The sequence below is a fragment of the Bubalus bubalis genome, chromosome 15 (genome assembly GCF_019923935.1).
Source record: "Bubalus bubalis isolate 160015118507 breed Murrah chromosome 15, NDDB_SH_1, whole genome shotgun sequence".
Classification (NCBI taxonomy): Eukaryota; Metazoa; Chordata; class Mammalia; order Artiodactyla; family Bovidae; genus Bubalus; species Bubalus bubalis.
The window spans coordinates 38,114,451-38,136,041 of NC_059171.1; the positions used below are offsets into that span (position 1 = coordinate 38,114,451).

Consider the following 21,591-nt stretch of genomic DNA (forward strand, 5'->3'; position numbering starts at 1 on the left):
CAGTAGTGGAAGATACATGCTAGAACTTAACTTATTTTCTGGCCTCTCATGTATCTCAGCTAGAAAGTAAGTTCCATGTCGGCCGTGATTTTAGTCCATCTTGTTTATGCTGCATTCCTGCACTAGGACCATGTTTAATTATATATTAAGGGCTCAGTAAATATTTGTTGAGTGGAGAAAAGAAAGGAAATGCTGTAGCATGAAAGCTTGCTAATTTTTAATACATGAAATATATTTTGTTACCAAAAACCATCTATAATGAAACTTCATAAGCAGTTGTTGGAGAAGGTCTGCATTTGTGCAAGTGGTTTCTAACAGCTAACTAGGAAAATAGTATCTTTGGAAAAGGAATAAATATTCCTTTTCTACCTATTCACTGCCTGTAATTAGAATTTAATATATTTTTACATGAAATCAAAAGTATCTTCTCTTAAAAAACAACGTATTTTTCTATTCTGATACCAAATTTGTCAGACTTTGTAAAATTATAGGCCCCTTTCTTTCTCTTAACTTTTAATTGAAACTTTTCATATGTTCATTACCTCTGCTTAACTACTTGGAATTATTTGCTTGTCTAATTTTTTCATATAAAGTACATGCTAAATTGTTTAGGATTAATTCCTTTAACTGGGAGTTCACTATGAAATGTCTTATCATAATCTGAACCTGATAAGCCCTTCAATTCGTATCTGTTATTTGGTTGACTCACAGGTAAAATGAATGGCATGTAATTTGAATGTGAAGAGTTATGGTTTTGTTTTTTTCCTAAGCTTTTAGGACAAGAATTAGACTTCCCACTGTCACATAGTTTGGTGCCAACTTGCAATTCTATAGAACTTACTCTATGGAAAATTTTCATTAGACCATTTTATATGTTAAGAGACCTGGAATTCATAATTTATGCTAAAAATCTGTTAAGGATTCATTTATTTCCACTCATTGACCTATCATTCTATTTTCTTGGATCTTGTCGTGTGGTTCTGATATCAATTTAATGATGGCCTCATAAAATGGTTTAGGAAGTGTTCCCTCCTCTTTGTTTTCTGAATTTGATTTGTGGTATTTTTTTCCTTAAAAGGTAGGTCTACTGGTAAGGCTAAATGGACCTGGAGTTTTCTTTATGGAAGTGTTTTTTTAATTACAGATTCAATTTATAAGATTTGTATACAGTTCACCCTTGAACAACACAGGTTTGAGCTGCACAAGTTCACTTAAATGCAGATCTTTTTCAGTGGTAGATGCTATAGCACTGCATGGTCCTCGGCTGAATCTGCAGATGTGGAGGGATCATGGATGCCGAGGGCCGACTAGAAGTTATGTGCCGATTAACCCTCACATTGTTCCAGGGTCAACTGTAGTGCTATTCAGGTTTCACATTTGTTTTTGAGTCAATTTTGGTAATTTGTGTCTTTCAAAGAATTTATCCATGACATGTAAAATTGTTAAACGGCATGTAGCTGTTCATAATATTGCCTTTTAAAAAAATGTTGAGAATCTACAGTAATGTTCCCTCTCTCATTTCTGATGTTGGTCAGTGTGTTATCTATTTTTTAACCAGTCTGACTAGCAGTTTACCACTTTGGCTATTCTCAAAGAGCCAGCTTTTGCATATATTGACTTTGTTGTTAGTCCATTCTCTATTTCACTGATTTATTTTTTATTATTTCTTTCTTTCTGCTTATTTTGAGTTTAAATTCCTCCTCTTTTTCTAGTTTCTTAGGATAGAGTTCTAGATTGTTAACTATAGACTTTTCTTCTTTACAACTGTAAGTTATATGCTATGACTCCTTTGAAGCACTTCTTTATATTGTTGTTATTTAGTCTCTAAATTGTGTCCAATTCTTGTGACCCCATGGACTATAGCTCGGCAGCCTCCTCTGTCCATAGGATTTCCCTGGCAAGAATACTGGAGTGGGTTGCCATTTCCTTCTCTAGGAGATCTTTCTGACCCAGGGACTGAACTGACATCTCGCATCAGCAGGTGAATTCTTTACCTCTGAGCCACCTGGGAAATCACTTCTTTATATGCACTTCCCAAATTTTGTTCGGTTGTTTCTTTTTTAAAATTGGATTATTATAATTAGGTTTATTTTTAAAAAGTAAAGAGATATATTTTTCATCTTATTATTTGTAGTTGGGAAAACAATCCAGAACACAGAAATATAGAGCATATTCTTAAAATAGGATATTTAACTCATTACATTCATTATAATGACTGATATCTGATTCATTGTAATTACTGATAATTTTGCATCTTAATTTTTTTAAACCATGCTTTACTATGTTTTCTTTTTCCTATCTTTTGTTTAATTCATTTAGCTTGATTATAAAGTTATGTATTCTCTTTCATTTTTTTGGGGGGGGGATTTGCTCAATACCTTATTTTTAAAAGCTTTTATTCTTTTTCAGAGCTGTTCTAGGTTCACAAGATTGAAAGAAAGTTACAGAGATTTCTCACATACCCTGTGTCCCCACACACATCACACCCTTCCATCTGTCATTATTTTTGTCCTAAATTTTACTTCTATGCATGTTTGTGTTGTGCATTAAATGTATAAGGACATGTTTAGTATCATACAGAGTATTTATTTTTTTGTTGCCTAAAATATACTCCATACTCTGCTTATTGATGCCTTCCCTTCCCTGAACTCCTGGAAACCAGTCATCTTTTTACTGTGTCCATAGTTATGTCTTTTTCAGAATGTCTGTAGTTGGAATAATGTACTATGCAGCCTTTTCAGACCAGCTTCTTTCATTGAGTAATATGCATTTCTTTAATTTATTCAACATATTTATTAGTTACGTGGATTTTTATGTACCAGATACTGAAATACAAGGTAGAGTACATTAGATATATTTCCTGCTCTCATAGTATTGAGGAGAGAGATATTCTAAACAATACAAATATAAATATATAATTATAAATTATATAATTTATAATGTCCAGGACATTCAATCTATTAAACGTACAGGACATTATGAGGTTCATAAGTAAGAAGACTTATATTGAAGCATAAGGAAAGCTCTCTTTAAGGAAACTACGTTTTAGCTGACACCTAAAGAATGAGGAAGAGTTAGATTGACTAGGGAGGAAGGTGTTCTAGGGAGGGGAGAATATGCATGAAAACCCTAAGGTAAGAGGGAAGGCCTGTGTGGCTAAAGCACAGAGAATTGGGGAGAGCGGCGGAGATGAGGTTGGAGAGGCAGGCAGGAGCCAAATCATGTTGAGCTATATTGATTGTGGTAATGATTTTTAAAGTATATATTTAGGTTGATAAGAATTTTATGGAGAAGAATGGTTAATGCTACTTTTGTATTTAGGTGTTGGATCATTAGATCACATTACATATAGATTAGGTTCCCAGGTGGGCTAGTAATTAAGAACCCGCCTGCCAATGCAGGAGACATAAGACACGCGGGTTCGATCCCTGGATTGGGAAGATCCCCTGGAGGAGGACATGGCAACCCACTCTAGTATCCTTGCCTGGAGAATCCCATGGACAGAGGAGCCTGGTGGGCTATACAGTCCATGGGGTCACAGAGTCGGACACAACTGAAGTAACTTAGCATGCATAGATTGGGTTGGAGAGGGACAAGAATGGATTCAGCGAGACTAGTCAGGAAGCTACTGCTTTAGTACAGAAGAGATGTCATGGGACTTTGGACTAGAGTAGTAACAGCTGACATGAAGTGGGAAGACTCATGTGTATTTTTGAAGTAGATTCGAAGTTTCTTGGTTGTAAGCAATAGCAAAGGGCTCGCTGATTGAACAAAGGATGAAATTTCCTGAAAGAGTTATGAAGTTTCTGGGAAGGCTGAAGAATCAACTTAAAAAGTGGATAGGAGAGTGGGCAGCTAGAAACATAGTTGTGTTCATTCATTCTATAGAATTGGGGCCTACAACTGAGCTTCTTGGCTTTTGAAGCAAGAGATGTGTGTGTGTTTGGAAATTCTCCAGGCACTAGAAGTAAATTCAGCCGCTGGAACATAAATTTAACAAATGACAGACCGAAGGCGGCTAGGTTTCTGACCCCATGTGAATTTTTGTTTCTTACTATCATCATTAGTGTTTATCAGAGAACATTAACTTATTTCCAGTTATAACTGTGATGCCTTAAAATACATTGATTTCTAATGTCACTTGCTGTTGAGCCTCTTAAAAAAGAAAACAACACTAAACCATTAGGCAAACATTATTAGATAACCTGGACCCATTAGAGCATGGCATTTGTTGTTCTCTCTTTGCCAGACATTGTTTTTTTGGAAGTACTGATGCTTAAGTTGGTTGGATTTCACCCAAATAACAATTACAATGTGATTATGCAAAGTAGTAACTGTCTTCTAATTATAACTCTAAAGCTAAAGAAATCTATTAGCAAACTAGTTATAAAGAGGGAAAAAAAGAAAATTTTGGCCCCAAATATTCCTAGACCTAACAGCAGTTTATTAGAATACTCCGGATTGTTAGTTTGCTGTTGGAAAAAAAATTGAGCCATACGGCCCTGTTTGTTTTGCAGGGTTTTAAAATATAGTGATGTCAGATATATCACTTGCTGGGTAAAATGAAGTCATCTTCTCCTTATAGAATGCCTCTCTGGGAATTGTATCATTTAAAAAGAACTTCAGAAGCTTGTTAACCTTTAAGTTCAAAGTTAGGAAAGGACCTGAGCTACAAGCAATATCTTATGTGTACATGGAAAATTGTGAACTAAAATGGACCATCATTCTCAGTGGTGTTCCCCACATTTTCTTCTTTGTCTTTCATGCCCTGTGTATGACTGATAGAAAAGTATTTTATGTCTAACCTGGAATGAAGTGAGAGATAAGGCAAGATTGCTATCATTATTTCTGAATCACCAGACGCCTAGCAGTTTCTGGAGCAAATGTTTAATGTTTAAATATATTAAAAACATTTCCGGTCACAAGCTCTGTAACCAGTATGAAACTACTGAAAAGAAGGAAACTGTTAAAGGTCTCGAAGAATCTCACTGAACATTGAATATGTCCAATTTTAACAACATATCTTGGGAGGGCAATATAAATGTACCTACCTATGTTGGAGAAAGACTAATGCTATATAATTGTTAAGAACCAAAGCAATCTCTACAAAGTAGCTTTTAAGACCAGCTTTTCCAGGAAACCTTTATCCACTTGCATCCCTTCCTATCCTTTCGGTAATTCAGGTCAGCAAATAACTGTTGTTCCTATTTTCTTGCTGCAGTCTGTCTGTTTCTTACACAACAGCCAAAATGATCTTCCCAAAGCACAAATTCAGTAATGTGGATAGAGGACAGAGACAGGAAGTTGCTAGGAACCCACGTAATTGACATCAGGACTTAAAGAAACACATTGTGCCATCAGGACACCATCAAGTCACATCTTGCCGGGGATTTAAAGTCAACAAATAAATCAAGATTAAGTAGAAACAAAGTTATTATTTACAATGTCTTTGATCACCTGTGAGACCAGCACCCTCTGTTAAAGACGAGATCAGAAACTGATTGAAAAAAAGACAATTATTCTCTCCCTTCCTACACAAAATTTCATTGAACCGAATGGTGGGACTTCTGTGTGTTGTGTTATTTTTTTAGGTTCTCTCTTCCTGCCAATTGCTTATAGTTGAATTTCTGTGATCTAAATGCACATATGCTACAACTCTACTCTCATAATAGCCTATGAGATGATGAGAGTTGTTAATAAGGTGAGTCAGGAACCAGTAGTTCTAAAGCAGTGGTTCTCTTTCCTGTACTAACTGATAACATTGACTGGCAATATTTTCTTAGTGATAACTTAGAAAAGTTTGTCTTTTGTGGTATAAGTTTGGCTCAGATTGTGTATGTGTAAGAGACAACTTTACACACTTTTTGTGTTGATTTTAAATATGGCGTTTGTTGTTGCTCAGTTGCTAAGTCATATCCGACACTTTGCAACCCCATGGACTGCAGCATGCCAGGTTTCCCTATCCTCCAGTTTCTCCCAGAGTTTGTTCAAACTCATGTCCATTGAGTCAGTGATGCCATTCAATCATCTCATCCTCTATTGTCCCCCTCCCTTCTTGCCCTGGTCTTTCCCAACATCAGGGTCTTAACTCATTTACAATCATTTTGTTTTATATCTCTTTATTATAAGTACCACATTAGTGCCAAATTAGAATGTGCCACCTGTTTATAACTTCATTGTGAATTTTGAATTTTGCATATTAATGTGGATTTTTAAAATAATAAGTAATTTAAGTCACTTTGCTATTAATGAAGGATATGCTCTTTGTATCAGTTGGGCAGTGCTGAGTAAAATACTGGAAGAGTAACCCAGAGAGTATTTTGCTTATGGAAATAAGTCAGACAGAGAAAGACACAATTATATGATATCATTTATATGTAGAATCTAAAAAATGATACAAATGAATCTATACAAATAAGGAATGGATTCACAGACATAGGAAATAAATGTATGGTTATCAAAGGGGAGAGTGGAGAGGAAGGAAAAATTAGGGGTATGGGATTAACAGATAAAAACTACTATATATAAAAGAGATACACAACAAGGATTTACTGTATGGCTCAGGGAATTATACCCAAGATTATAAGATTAATTATAAGATTATTGTATTTCTTAATAACCTATCATGCAAAGAAAAAAAAAAAAAAAAAAGGAATCACTGTGCTGAACACGTGAAAGTAAAACAGTATTGTAAATCAACTATACTTCATTTTTTAAGAAGTGTGACATTCAAGCGTCTGCAGGCATCACCTCCAGGAAGTTCTTAGGTAATTAATAAATGCTCTTTGTGTAAATCATTTCTAGCAGCAAAATGGAGAAAATTTAACACCCAAAGCTTGTGGTGGACTGGTAGCTTTGTTGTACTAAGTGGATCACTGACTTTGTTGCACAGGTTGGGTATATGGGAATATTCCAGAATGCTTAAGAGTGCCATTATTCTGCTTTTCTGATGCCACTGGTTGCCTCTGAAGAATCGGTTTATGTTTAGATTTTACACATCTTTTTTTTGTCCCTCCCTACTTCTGTTCAAAATTTAAACAATGAGGGAGTAGAAACAGTTGGATTCCCACTACCTCCCACTCCCTACTTCCTCCTGCCAATATAAATTCTGTATTCTGTTCTAATTACAGAAAGGCAAATAATAATTAAACAAGATGTTGGTCATTTATTTAAAACGAATTGTGTCTGAGCAGCATTGTATAATAGAGTTTTCATATGAGTTACATATGTAAAATTTGAGCATATGTAAAATATGAGCTACATATTTAAAATTTCTAATAGTTACATTCAAAGCAGGATAAAGAAATAGGTGAAAATAATTTCAATACTACATATTATTTAACTCAACATATCCCAAATATCATTATTTCCCTTTAATCAATATAAAGTGTTACTTGCCTGGTGGCTCAGCAATAAAGAATCTGCCTGCCAGTGCAGGAGACACAAGTTCAATCCCTGGTCAGGAAGATCCCCTGGAGAAACAAATATTTTATTTCCCACTCCAGTATTCTTGGCTGGAAAATTCCATGAACAAAAGTACAGTCCATGGAGTTGCAAATAGTTGGACATGACTTAGCAACTAAACAACAGTGAGATATTTTACATTCTTTTTTGCATATTAAGTCTAAAAAATTCATTGTATATTTTACTGTTACACTACCTCTCAGTTTGGACTGGGCACATTTCAAACGGTCAGTAGCTACGGAGGTTGCAGTGGCTATTGGACAGTGCATGTTCAGAGTAAAACGCTGGGTATTATACCTTTCAGTCCAGCTTATCATTTATCCCCAAGACGGGGGTTTCTCTTTTTTTCTTGCTCCAACACACATGAAGAAAATGCCTCACTCACAGAGATGCAATGGAGCAGTAGCCTTCTACCGCAGTGTTTCTTAAGGGTTAGTTAGGGACAAAGGAATAGCCCATGTAAGGAGAGAGACATTTCAGCGTCTGTGAATCAGGGAGTATTTAGTTAGAAAAACAATCTGCAGCACAGATCCAAGTATGTCTCTTCCTTTCCAGCTGTGAACAACTAATGTTTTTGTACAATTATAATTGCTATGAGAATATTTAAATTCTATCCAAATAAAAGAAAGGTTAAGTTGATATAGCCACAGTTCTGGCTTTTTTTAAAATATGAAAGCAGCTTCATTTCCAGTTTGAAAATGGCTCTTTAGTTGTTACCAGATACTCTGACATTCCCTGCAGTAGCAGCTGTTACCAGTTCTAACAGACCAAGTCAAGACTTTAGGCTTGGACCTGGGTTGTCACACTTACTGCATTTCTTATGATTTTTTAAATATAGTAACAAAATAGTTAATGAAAACATACTACTGGTAAAGTAGAAAATACAACAAATGTATCATTTTTTAGAAAGACTCCAAAGAACAAATGGTTTACTTTGTTTCTAGCTTAAAGCTATTATCGATTCTTCTTTTAAATATTGACCTATGTTTTTTCCCCTCCTATATATAGATTTCTGGGTGGAAGAGGGCTAAGGGGTTAGGCTGGAGAGTTAGCCTTGACTTGAAAGACTTTCAGAATTTGATTTTTATCTGTTAAGTTATTCAAGTAATGGGTTGACATTTCAGAAAAGTCACCAGGTAACTGTGGAGATGAGAAGGTAGGGAGGACATCTGTGTAAGCTCTGACACTGAAGGCAGAAAGAATAAGAGGCAGATGTAGAAATCTGAAAGAGATCATTGTGAAACCTTTAACTAGGACAGAAGCATCACAGCAGAGGGCTATGTTCAAGAGTGTGAAGTGCAGACTCTACAGAACTTGGGGGAATAAAGCAGATGGGAAGCTTAAGTAAGTACTCGGGATGGTTCCAGAAACTGTGTTGTGCATATCTGGATGGATAAAGTGGTTGGTGATGCTGTTTAAAAAAAAAAAGTAATTCAGAAGTAATACAAGAGAAAATAGATTGGATGGAGGGAAGGGGTTTGGTTTTAAACATGTTAAATCCAAATTACCTTTAACAATAAAACTATAGTAACAAAGGCCTGCACTCTTTGAGCAAAAGTTATATGAATAATAAATGTATTTATGAAGAATAGTATATAGACCAACTGAAGCAGTCAAAGCACAATCATAATGTAAACACATTACTAGACGTGCTTGCTAGTTTATTTTATTTTAACATAACTATCATTTCTCCACATCTTGATATTCACATATTGGCTTTTCTTGGGGCAAGAGCTGCTCATAGAGTTTAATCTCTAAATGATGAAAAGATTTTGATGACTCTCCCCAGTTCAGGGTTTGTTTTGACCAGATTTGACAAACATTTGCTTCTTTAATGGAGTGCGTGCACTCCCCTTTCCTAAATCATCACTTTCAGCCACTTTCCTAAATAAGTTTCAGTCACTTGATAGATTTGCCTAATTTCTCTGCCCCTTTCTAAGAATAGCATATCATAAGGTTATCTGCTATTTTGTATATCCAATTTGTGACCATGTACTAGAAAATAAATAAAATGTGGCTTTCATCTTCAGAATATGAGATTTCATCAAATCACATTGTTGTTCAGTTGCTAAGTCATGTCCAGCCCTTTGTAAACCTATGGACTGCTGCACGTCAGGCTTCCCTGTCCTTCACCATCTCCCAGAGTTTGCTCAGATTCATAACCTTTGAATAAGTGATGCCATCCAACCATCTCATCCTCTGTTGCCCCCTTCTCCTCCTGCTCTCAGTCTTTCCCAGCATCAAGGTCTTTTACAATGAGTCAGATTTTCACATCAGGTGGCCAAAGTCTTGGAGCTTCAAACTTGGCATTTTTGTTCCCTGGGATTGATTTCATCAGGATAACTCTAATCTTTGAGGTTACTTGAATGTGACCACTGTACCAAGTTGTGCAAAAGCCACTGAATAAAACACAACTTTGAATCTTAAATATTGGTAATTGTGAAATGTTTTTGGAAAAACCATGCTCTCTAACCACTAATTGGTAAATATATTAACCATGTGTGTTTCAAAATATCACCTCAATTCTTTGCACATACAATGTAATTTCACAAATACTAAGCAGGTAGTGTTAATGATCACACAGAGCTATCACTGGCAAAAGTGCCAGACAGCTGCACCACATTTATAAGGAGGCTTAGAGGCATGGGGAGCATGGCATTTAGCCTGTATTGTGCTTTGTAATCTTCACAGAAAGCAGAAAGCTGTTCCCCCCCTGAAAAGGTTGGGGAAAGCTGTATTTAAGAATACAGTTCCCCCACATGTTTATTTTTCAGAGCTGAAACAAGCTTTATTTGTCCGTTTTGATTCATCCCTAACGAGTAAACTATGCAGTCATATTTTGCACATATCTACAGATAATGACACAGAGTGAAAATTAACATTTGCATTTGCAGAGAAACTGCTACAAACTTGAGAAGTAATGAATTTTTGTGATTTTCCACCAACATGTCTCAAATTTATCTTCACATTCAATTAATAACTGTCCCTTTCTCTGTAGTCAATTTAAACAAAATAAAGTAAAAATCAAATCTGCTGTCACTTTCAGATCACTTTGGGAAAAAATATAATTTTAAGGAATAAGAAAGTTCTTGAGCATATTTCTATATTAAAGTATTTTTGAAAATAGAACTGGTGGTTAGGAGGGAGGAATTTGGGGTTCTGCTACTTTGTGATCTTTAGAAAGTCCTTTGACCTTCTCCCATGTGTCCAGGGCCAGGCACTGTCCGTGCTTCTTCCCCTTGGAAGGTTTACCTTCTGGCTGTGTCTCAGCTTCTCTCGAGCTAGCCAGGGCGTTTCTCTTCTCTGAAAACGGTCCAAATCTTGTGAAATAGGCTGTGCTTCCCATAGATACAATCAGACTGGATAATAGAAACCAAGAAGGTTTGGGTCTTTATTATCTCCTGCAAAGCTAGAAGACTCAGCAATCTCCTAAGGTTAAAAAGAAGTAAAAACCCATTTCAAAAATATGAATATATTCAACTCAAGATTTCAAAGTGTTAGTTTGCTAAGCTAAATCGTCAATAGTTTTTTGTAACTAAGTGATGAATATGCAAAAAGGTCATTGTGCTCCTCGGTATATCAGTGGTATATTATATATGTCTTTACACTTTTTATGCTTCAACATTTCTCTATAAAAACAAAAAGACCATTAAGCACAGCTGATACATTTATAAGCTAAGGAAGCATATTCTGTTGCTCACACTTTCTACTCTGAAAACATTGGTTCATTGCCTATTGGAGAACTTTTATTAAAATCAATTACAGTTAACCTTAAACAACATAGCATGGGTTTGAAGTGCATGGGTACACTTATACACGGATTTTTTTTTTTTTCACTAAATCTGTACTAAAGTACTACACAATCGGTGGTTGGTTGAATCCATAAATGTGGAACCGCACATATTGATGGCTGACTATAATGTTATACATGAATTTTCAACTGCACAGAGGTTGGTGCCCCAAACCTGCATTGTTCAAGAGTCAACTGTTTGTATAACCACTTAGAAGTTTATTGAGTGTCCTCTTAAAGTGTAGTATGCTGTTCCAGGGTCTATCCTGTATAGAATTAAGTAAGCTTTCTTTCTCATTATTTGAAAAACACACTTTTTTTTCCCTAGGATAGACCACAAAAACAAGTCTCAGTAAATCTGAGAACTTTGACACCGTATTAAGCATCTCTTTCAACCATAGCAGCATGAGACTAGAAATCAACTGCAAGGAAAAAACTGCAAAAACACAAACACATGAAAGCTTTTTTACATGTTTACAGTGTGCTACTAAACAACCAATGGGCCATAGAAGAAATCAAGGAGGATTTGAAAGTGTAATGAAAATGGATACATAACAATCTATAATCTGTGGGAGGCAGCAAAAGGAGTTCTAAGGGAAATTTATAGTGATACAAACCGACCTGTGGAAAATCTCAAAGAAACACTCTAATCTTACACCTATAGGAACTAGAAAAATATAAACAAAACCCAAAGTTAGTAGAAGGAAAGAAATCATAAAGATTGAAGTAGAAATGGATGAAATAGAGGCTGAAAAATAAGCAGGAAAGGTCAATGAAACTAAGAGCTGATTCTTTGACAAGTTAAAGAAAATTGATAAACCTTTGGTCAGACTCATCAAGAAAAAAATGAGAAAGGGCCCACATAATGAAAAAGAAGTTACAGTGTCACTACAGAAATCCAAAGGATCATAAGAGATTACTGTGACCAAAATGGATGAACTAGAAGATGTGGATAAATTCCTAAAAACTTAGTTTCCCAGGATTGAATCAGTAGGAAATATAAAATATGAGCAGAATGATTACCAGTAATTAAATTGAGTCAGTGATTTTAAAAATCCCAGCAAATGAAAGTCCAGAACCAAGTGGTTTCATAGGTGAACTCTACCAAATATTTAAAGAGTTAGCATCTATCCTTCTTAAACTATTCTTTAAAAAATTGAGGAGAAGAAATGCTTCAGAACTCATTCTACAAAGTCTGCGTCACCCTTATACGAAACCAGACAAGGACACCACAAGAAAATAGGCCAATGTTCCTGATTTATTCAAAATACATGAATAGTTCAGTTCAGTTCAGTCGCTCAGTAGGGTCTGACTATTTGTGACCCGGTGGACTGCAGCACGCCAGGCTTACCTGTCCGGCACCAACTCCCGGAGCTTGCTCAAATTCATATCCATCGAGTCGGTGATGCCATCCAACCATCTCATCCTCTGTTGTCCCCTTCTCCTGCCTTCAATCTTTCCCAGCATCAGGGTCTTTTCCAATAAGTTAGTTCTTCACATCAGGTAGCCAAAGTATTGGAGTTTCAGCTTCAGCATCCATCCTTCCAATGAATATTCAGGACTGATTTCCTTTAGGATGGACTGGTTGGATCTCCTTGCAGTCCAAGGAACTCTCAAGAGTCTTCTCCAACACCACAGTTCAAAAGCATCAATTCTTCAAGCTCAGCTTTCTTTACAGTCCAACTCTCACATCCATACATGACCACTGGAAAAACCATAACTTTGGCTACAGGGACATTTGTAGGCAAAGTAATGTCTCTGCTTTTTAATATGCTATCTAGGTTGGTCATAACTTTCCTTCCAAGGAGTAAGCGTCTTTTAATTTCATGGCTGCAGTCACCATCTGCAGTGATTTTGGAGCCCAAGAAAATAAAGTCTGTCACTGTTTCCATTGTTTCCCCCATCTATTTGCCATGAATTGATGGGACCAGATGCCATGATCTTAGTTTTCTGAGTGTTGAGTTTTAAGCCAACTTTTTCACTCTCCTCTTTCATTTTCATCAAGAGGCTCTTTAGTTCTTCGCTTTCTGCCATAAGGATGGTGTCATCTGCATATCTGAGGTTATTGCTGTTTCTCCCTGAAATCTTGATTCCAGCTTGTGCTTTATCAAGCCTGGCATTTCGCATGATGTACTCTGCATATAAGTTAAATAAGCAGGGTGACAATATACAGCATTGACATACTCCTTTCCCTATTTGGAACCAGTCTGTTTTTCCATGTCCAGTTCTAACTGTTGCTTCTTGACCTGCATACAGATTTCTCAGGAGGCAGGTCAGGTGGTCTGGTATTCCCAACTGTTTGAGAATTTTTCACAGTTTGTTGTGATCCACACAGTCAAAGACTTCGGCATAGTCAATAAAGCAGAATTAGATGTTTTTCTAGAACTCTCTTGCCTTTTCTATGATGCAATGGATGTTGGCAATTTGATCTCTGGTTCCTCTGCCTTTTCTAAATCAAGCTTGAACATCTGGAAGTTATTGGTTCATATACTGTTGAGGTCTGGCTTGAGAATTTTGAGCATTAGTTTGCTAGCGTGTTGCTGCTGCTGCTGCCAAGTCGTGTCAGTCGTGTCTGACTCTGTGAGACCCCATAGACGGCAGCCCAACAGGCTCCTCTGTCCCTGGGATTCTCCAGGCAAGAATACTGGAGTGGGTTGCCATTTCCTTTTCCAATGCATGAAAGTGAAAAGTGAAAGTGAACTCGCGTGCAATTGTGCAGTAGTTTGAACATTCTTTGGTCTTGCCTTTCTTTGGGATTGGAATGAAAACTGACCTTTTCCAGTCTTGTGGCCACTGCTGAGTTTTCCAAATTTGCTGGCATATTGAGTGCAGCCCTTTCATAACATCATCTTTTAGGATATGATATAGCTCAACTGGAATCCCATCACCTCCATTAGCTTTGTTCGTAGTGATGCTTCCTAAGGCCCACTTGACTTCACATTCTAGGATGTCTGGCTCTAGGTGGTTATCTGGGTCATGAAGATCTTTTTTGGATAGTTCTTCTGTGTCTTTTTGCCACCTCTTCATAAAATCTTCTGCTTCTGTTAGGTCCATACCATTTCTGTCCTTTTCATGCTCATCTTTGCATGAAATGTTCCCTTGGTATCTCTAATTGTCTTGAAGAGATCTCTAGTCTTTCCCTTCTATTGTTTTCCTCTATTTCTTTGCATTGATCACTGAGGAAGGCTTAAGTCCTCAACATATTAGCAAACCAAATTCAAGACTACATTCCCTGGTGACTCAGACAGTAAAGAATCTGCCTGCAATGTAGGAGACCCGCCTTCTATCCCTGGGTCAGGAAGATCATCTGGAGAAGGGAATGGCTACACCCTCCAGTATTCTTGCCTGAAAAAATTCCAGGAACCTGGCTACTCCTGGCTAGTCCATGGGATTGTAAAGACTTGGACATGATTGAGAGACTAACACTTTCACTTTTACAGGCTTATGATGAAGTGGGATTTATCCTAGGTATGCAAGAATGATTCAGTATCCACAGTCAATCAATGTGACACACCACATTAACAAATTGAATAATAAAAGTCATTCATAGATACATAAAAAGATTTTGACAGAGTTCAATACTCATTTATGATCAAAAACTCTCAACAAACTGGGTATTAGGAAACATACCTCAACATAATAAAGTCCATATATGACAAATGACTCAATGGACATGAGTTTGAGCAAACTCTGGGAGATGGCGAAGGACAGATAAGCCTGGCATGCTGCAGTCCATGGGGTCGCAAAGAGTCAGACACAACTGAGCGACTGAACAACAACAGCATGACAAGCCTGCAACCAACATCATATTTGGTGGTGAGACGCTGAAAGAATCTCCTTTAAGATCAGGAACAAGACAAGAATGTCCACTCTGAACCACTTTTATTCACCATTGTATTGGAAATCCTAGCCATAGTAATCAGAGAAGAAAAAGAAGGGAGGAATTTGAATTGTAAAAGAAGTAAAACTGTCACTGTTTGCAGGTGACATAATACTATATATAGAAAAACTTAATGACAACACCAAAAAAAAAAAAAAAAAAACACCTATTAGAACTAATATATGAATTCAAGAATAAAGTTTCAGAAATCTATTCTGTTTCTATACACTAACAATGACCTGTCAAAAGAGAAATGAAAAAAATCCCATGTATAATTGCATCAAGAGGAATAAAATATGTAGGAATAAATCTAACCAAGGAGGTGAAAGACTTGTACTTGGAAAACTAAAAGATATTGAGGAAAGACATTGAAGAAGACACAAGCATTGGAAAGTTATACTTTACTCATGAATTGAAAGAATTAATATTGCTAAAATGACCATACTTTCCAAGACAATCTACAGATTCAATACAATCCCTATGAAAATACTAATGACATTTTTCAGAGAATTAGAACAAATAAAAAACTTGTATGGAAACACAAAAGACCCTTAATACCAAAATGATCTTGAGAACGAAGAAAGCTGATGGATCATGAACCTGATATCAAATTATACTACAAAGCTACAGTAATCAAAACAGTATGGTAACATGGCCAATTGCCACAGGAAAAGATGCTTAACATCAGGAATTATCAGAGAAATACAGATCAAAACTGAAATGCAGTGTCATCTTATACCAGTCAGAATGGCCATCATCAAAAAGCCTACAAATAATAAATTGCTGGAGAGAATGCAGGGAAAAGGAAACCCTCCTACACTATTGGTGGGAATGTGATTGATACAGCCACTATGGAGAGCAGTATGGAGTTTCCTTCAAAAACTAAAAATAGAGCTCTATTTTATGATCCTACAATCCCAGTCCTGGTCATATATCCTGAGAAAACCTTAATTTGAAAAGATACATATGCTGCAATGTTCATACCAGCACTTTTTAGAATAGCCAAGATATGAAGACAACCTAAATGTGCGTTGGCAGATGAATGGATAAAGAAGATGTGGTGTATATATACAATGGAATACTACTCAACCATAAAAAAGAATGAAATAATGCTATTTGCAGCTACATGGATGGACCTAGAGATTATCATATATGTGAAGTCAGAGAAACACAAATATGATATCATTTATATGTGGAATCTAAAAAAATGATATACATAAAATTATTTGCAAAATAGAAACAGACTCACAGATACAGAAAACAAACTTTTGGTTACCCAAGGGAAAGGTGGGGAAAGGGATAAACTAAGATTTGGGGAATAACATATACACACTGTTGCTGCTGCTGCTGCTGCTAAGTCACTTCAATCATGTCCGACTCTGTGCGACCCCATAGAAGGCAGCCCACCAGGCTCCTCCGTCCCTGGGATTCTCCAGGCAAGAACACTGGAATGGGTTGCCATTTCCTTCTCCAAAGTGTGAAAGTGAAGTTGTTCAGTAAGTGTCCAACTCTTCGTGACCCCATGGACTGCAGCCCACCAGGCTCCTCCATCCATGGGATTCTCCAGGCAAGGGTACTGGAGTGGGGTGCCATTGCCCTCTCCCATATACACACTACTAAATGTAAAATAGGTTAACAACAAGGCTACTGTATAGCACAGGGACTTACACTCAATATTTTATAAGAACCTTATGGGAAAAGAATCTGAAAAAGAATATATATAGCCAAATCACTTTACTGTACCCCTGAAATTAACACAACATTGTAAATCAACTATACTTCACGTTTTCTCAGACCTGTCAGAGAAAAACAAATACCATATATTAATACATATATGTGGAATCTGAAAAAATAAGTATAGATGATCTTATTTACAAAGCAGAAATAGAGACATAGACATAGAGAACAAATGTATGGATACCAAGGGGGAAAGGTGGGGTGGGATGAATTGGGAGATTGGAATTGACATATACATGGTATTGATACTATGTATAAAATAGATAACTAATAAGAACCTTAGAAAAAAACTATACTTCAATAAAAAAAATGAGTTTTTTTAAATACCAAAAAAAAAAAAAAAAAAAAAAGACCCAGTATAGTACTCACACAAAAATAGATACATAGTTCAATGGAATGGAACAGAGAACCCAGAAAATAACTCTGGGTTGTCCATGCTCTATGGATAATTTATCTGTGACGAAGGCAGTAAGGATCTACACTGGGGAAAAGACAGCCTTTTCAATAATGGTACTGGGAAAACTGGACGGCTACATGCAAATTGATGCTTTTGAACTGTGGTGCTGAAGAAGACTCTTAAGAGTCCCTTGGACTGCAAGGAGATCCAACCAGTCCATCCTAAAGGAGATCAGTCCTGGGTGTTCATTGGAAGGACTGATGCTGAAGCTGAAACTCCAATACTTTGGCCACTTCATGCGAAGAGTTGACTCATTGGAAAAGACTCTGATGCTGGGAGGGATTGGAGGCAGGAGGAGAAGGGGACAACAAAGGATGAGATGGATGGATGGCATCACTGACTCGATGCACATGAGTTTGAGTGAACTCTGGGTGTTGGTGATGGACAGGGAGGCCTGGCGTGCTGTGATTCACGGGGTCGCAAAGAGTCGGACATGACTGAGTGACTGAACTGAACTGAACATGCAAAAGAATCAAACTGAACTACTTTCTCACACTATGTAGAAAAAATAACATGGATTAAAGACTTTAAGACCGAAAATCATAAAACTTCTAGAAAAAAACACAGGCAGTATGCTCTTGAACATCAGTGGTAATAATATTTCTTTTGGATCTGTGTCCTCAGGCAAGTGAAACAAAAGCAAATGTGATTACATAAAGCTGAAGAAGTTTTGGATAGCAAAGGAAACTCTCAACAAAACAAAAAGTCCACCTACTGAATGGGAGATGTTTGCAAACAATATAACTGATAAGGAGTTAATATCTAAAATATACAAAGAGCTCATACAACTCAATATCAACACAGAAACCCAAACAACCTAGTTAAAAAACGGGCAGAGGATGTGCAGATGACCAACGGCACATGAAGATACACAACATCATTAATCACTGCTGCTGCTGCTGCTGCTAAGTCGCTTCAGTCGTGTCCCACTCTGTGCGACCCCATAGACTGCAGCCCACCAGGCTCCCCCGTCCCTGGGATTCTCCAGGCAATAACACTGGAATGGGTTGCCATTTCCTTCTTCAATGCATGAAAGTGAAAAGTGAACGTGAATTCGTTCAGTCGTGTCTGACTCTTAGCGACCCCATGGACTGTAGCCCACCAGGCTCCTTGGTCCATGGGATTTTCTAGGCAAGAGTACTGGAGTGGGGTGCCATTGCCTTTTCTGCATTAATCACTAGAGAAATGCAAATTGAAACCACAATGAGATACCACCTCACACCTGTCAGAATAACTGTCATCAAAAAGACAAGAAATAACAAGTATTGGTGAGAATGTGGAGAAAGGGGGACCCATGTGCACTGTTGGTGGGAATGTAAGTTGGTGCAGCTACTATGGAAAATAGCATGGAGATGCCTCAAAAAATTAAAAATAGAACTACCATATGGTCTAGCAATCCCACTTATGGGTATTTACCCAAAGGAAAGAAAGCACTCTTTGAAAAGATAATATGCATTCCAATACTGCAGCATTGTTTCTGATACCCAAACATTTGAAAGCAACCTAAGTGTTCATTGGTGGATGAATGGATAAAGAAGATGTGGCATATATACACAATGGAATTTCATTAGCCATTAAAAAAAAATGAAGTTTTGTCTTTTGTAACAATATGGATGGATCTAGACATTATTACACTAAGTGAAATGTAAAGGCACATCTCACATATATGTGTATCAAAACAAACAAAACAAAATATAAACTCATAGATACAGAGAACAAATCTCTGGTTGCCAGAAGGGAGGGTTGGGAGAATAAGGAAAACAGGTGAAGGGGATTAAGAAGCACAAACCTCCAGTTATAAAATAAATAAGCTTCAGGGATGTACTGTACGGCATAAGAACTATGGTCAGTAATACTATTCAATATCATAACATTGTATAGGGACAGATAGTTACTAGACTTACTATGGTGATCATTTCATAATATATGCAAATGTCAAATCATTAAAGAGTACACCTAAAACTAACATACATCAACTAATATGTTTCAATTAAAAAAAAGAAAACCACACACTTTTCTCCAGTGAGTTGGTGTTCTGTAGGAATCTGATTAAATGCGCTCTTATCCGTTGTTCTTGGCCGTGAGGATTCCCTGCTTCATTCATCACGTCATGACAAGCTCCACGTAGCGGTGACAGGGCAGCCGCCTTTGGTGCCACCTGAATGTGTCACCCAGAGACAAGGTTATGGGTACCCTCTGGACAAGCAGGAGGCCAGGGCAACACATCCAGTAAGGAACAGGTTTCCACAGCTTTTCATTCATGTGTTTGATGTTTCCAGACTTAGAATTTTCTATATGTACTGAATCAGTCCTTCGGCTACCACCCTTGTAAATAGAGGGAGACATTATTATGTTGGAATTATAAAGCTGCTTACACTTCTTTCGAAATCATGCCCAGCTGAGCTGACTGAGTCTGATGTTGGCTTCCTTTGATCTCAAATGTGAATCCACCAGTTTGCAAGTTTGCTCCAGCATCTGTGGCAAAAAAAAGAAGTAACTTCTGCTTCAGCCATTGCTTCATTGTATGTGATGAAACTGTGTGCAAAAATGAAAAACGATTTCTTTGTGTGTCTGTGGCATCAGTCTGATGTCAGCACGACCCAGGATAGCAGTTGTCAGATCTAGAACTTTCCCAGTGCTGAGGAGTTTGCCATGAAGGACATCTCTCTGCTTGGTGTCAGTCTTCATTAGCCCCAGTCAAAACTGGGCAGAATTCCCTGCATTTATGAAGTTCTGTCAGGAGCAGAGGGACAGTTCCCACTCATGGTTATGGTGTTTTGTCTTCACGTTATTGAAACTCCATGTGTCCTATTTGGCTGCAGAAGAACCAGCCTTAATAGAGGGAAAAAAACTCATTTCTAGTCTAAGAATAGAAATGGAAAAAAAAAAAAAAAAAAAACAAGTTTTTCAGAGCCTATAGCTGAAACTTCAAAATCCAAATATGATTGCTGCTTTCTTTTTGTTTCCCAGACTGTGAGTAATTTAATTATATAAATTCTAATTATCCAAATAAAGCGAAAACACAAGCCTTTTCTTCTGCCTTCCTGGGATAGCAATGAAACAGGCTATTTCGTCCGGATGATACCTCTAAGACGCATCAGGCATCTGCTCTGTATGTGCCAGAGTAGTGCTGGGTGTGATGGTCATTGTATGAAGCCAATGTCAGGGTTTTCTATCTCACAGAGCAGGAAGAAGTATGAACATCTTGAAAATCTTTCCACATTATTTGAAAGATGAGAAGATTGGTTTAAAAGTTCAGAGTTTGGGATTGGAAAATGGACTGAAGCAGTCTCTAAAAGCTGACTTTTCAGATTTTGCCACATTTTCATTTGTGAGGCAGCACTTAAAATTCATCGAGCAGGACTTTATTTGCTGATGTGCTAATAGTCTCCCTTCTTGTTTGAAAAGAAGAGACACTACTTTCTGCTCCATCCTCTGAAACACACCACCTGCTTTACCAAGCTGGAATGTGGTATTTTTCCGCTGAGGAGGGCACTTGTTTTTGCAGTGAGAACACAGCAGTGCTGTTTGAAGACTCCACTGATGATGGCAAAGGATCAAAGGTGGGAGGTGATAGCAGGTGGCGGCTTAGGGGGTGGTCAGTGTGATGCATTGCTGCGTGGAGATGTGCGGGAGCCCAGCGAGAATCCTAGAGTAGAGGCAGAAAGCTGAAAGTCAAAGGCAGGCAACAATTTCAGGTAAATTTGACCATTCTAGGAAATATGAAAAAGCCCACTGTTACTCTAGTCAGAATTATGATCATATGGGAAAATGGATGTTTAATTCGATGGATAGAACACTTTATCTTTGCTCTCTTTTTCCTTTACCTTTGGATATGAGAAACAAATGAAGAAAAATTTTCAAACTTAGTGAGAAAGAAACAAAAATTAGTAATCCTATAGGGAGAAAGATAGAATAGCTAGTTGTTTTTTTTTTTTTTTTTTTAATTGAAGTATAGTTGACTTACAGTGTTATTGTTTTAGTTTAAGGTGTGCAGCAGAGTGATTCAATTATACATACACATCATACCTATTCTCTTTCAGATTCCTTTTTCTTACCATGTGTGTGTGCTCAGTCCTGTCCAACTCTGTGACCCTATGGACTGTAGCCCATCAGACTCCTCTGTCCATGGGATTCTTCAGGCAAGAATACTGGAGTGGGTTGCCATTTCCTGTTCCAGGGGATCTTCCCAACCCAGGGGATGAACTGTGTCTCCTGTGTCTCCTTGCATTGGCAGGCAGAGTCTTTACCACTGAGCCACCT

The 21,591-nt window shown here is 37.4% G+C and overlaps 1 protein-coding gene across 3 annotated transcripts in view; it reads left to right on the top strand.

Annotated features, from left to right (window-relative positions):
• ZNF704 (zinc finger protein 704) overlaps positions 1 to 21,591 on the top strand; it is a 258,230-nt gene that overhangs the window by 60,516 nt on the left and 176,123 nt on the right. The gene's annotated exons all lie outside the window — the stretch shown is intronic.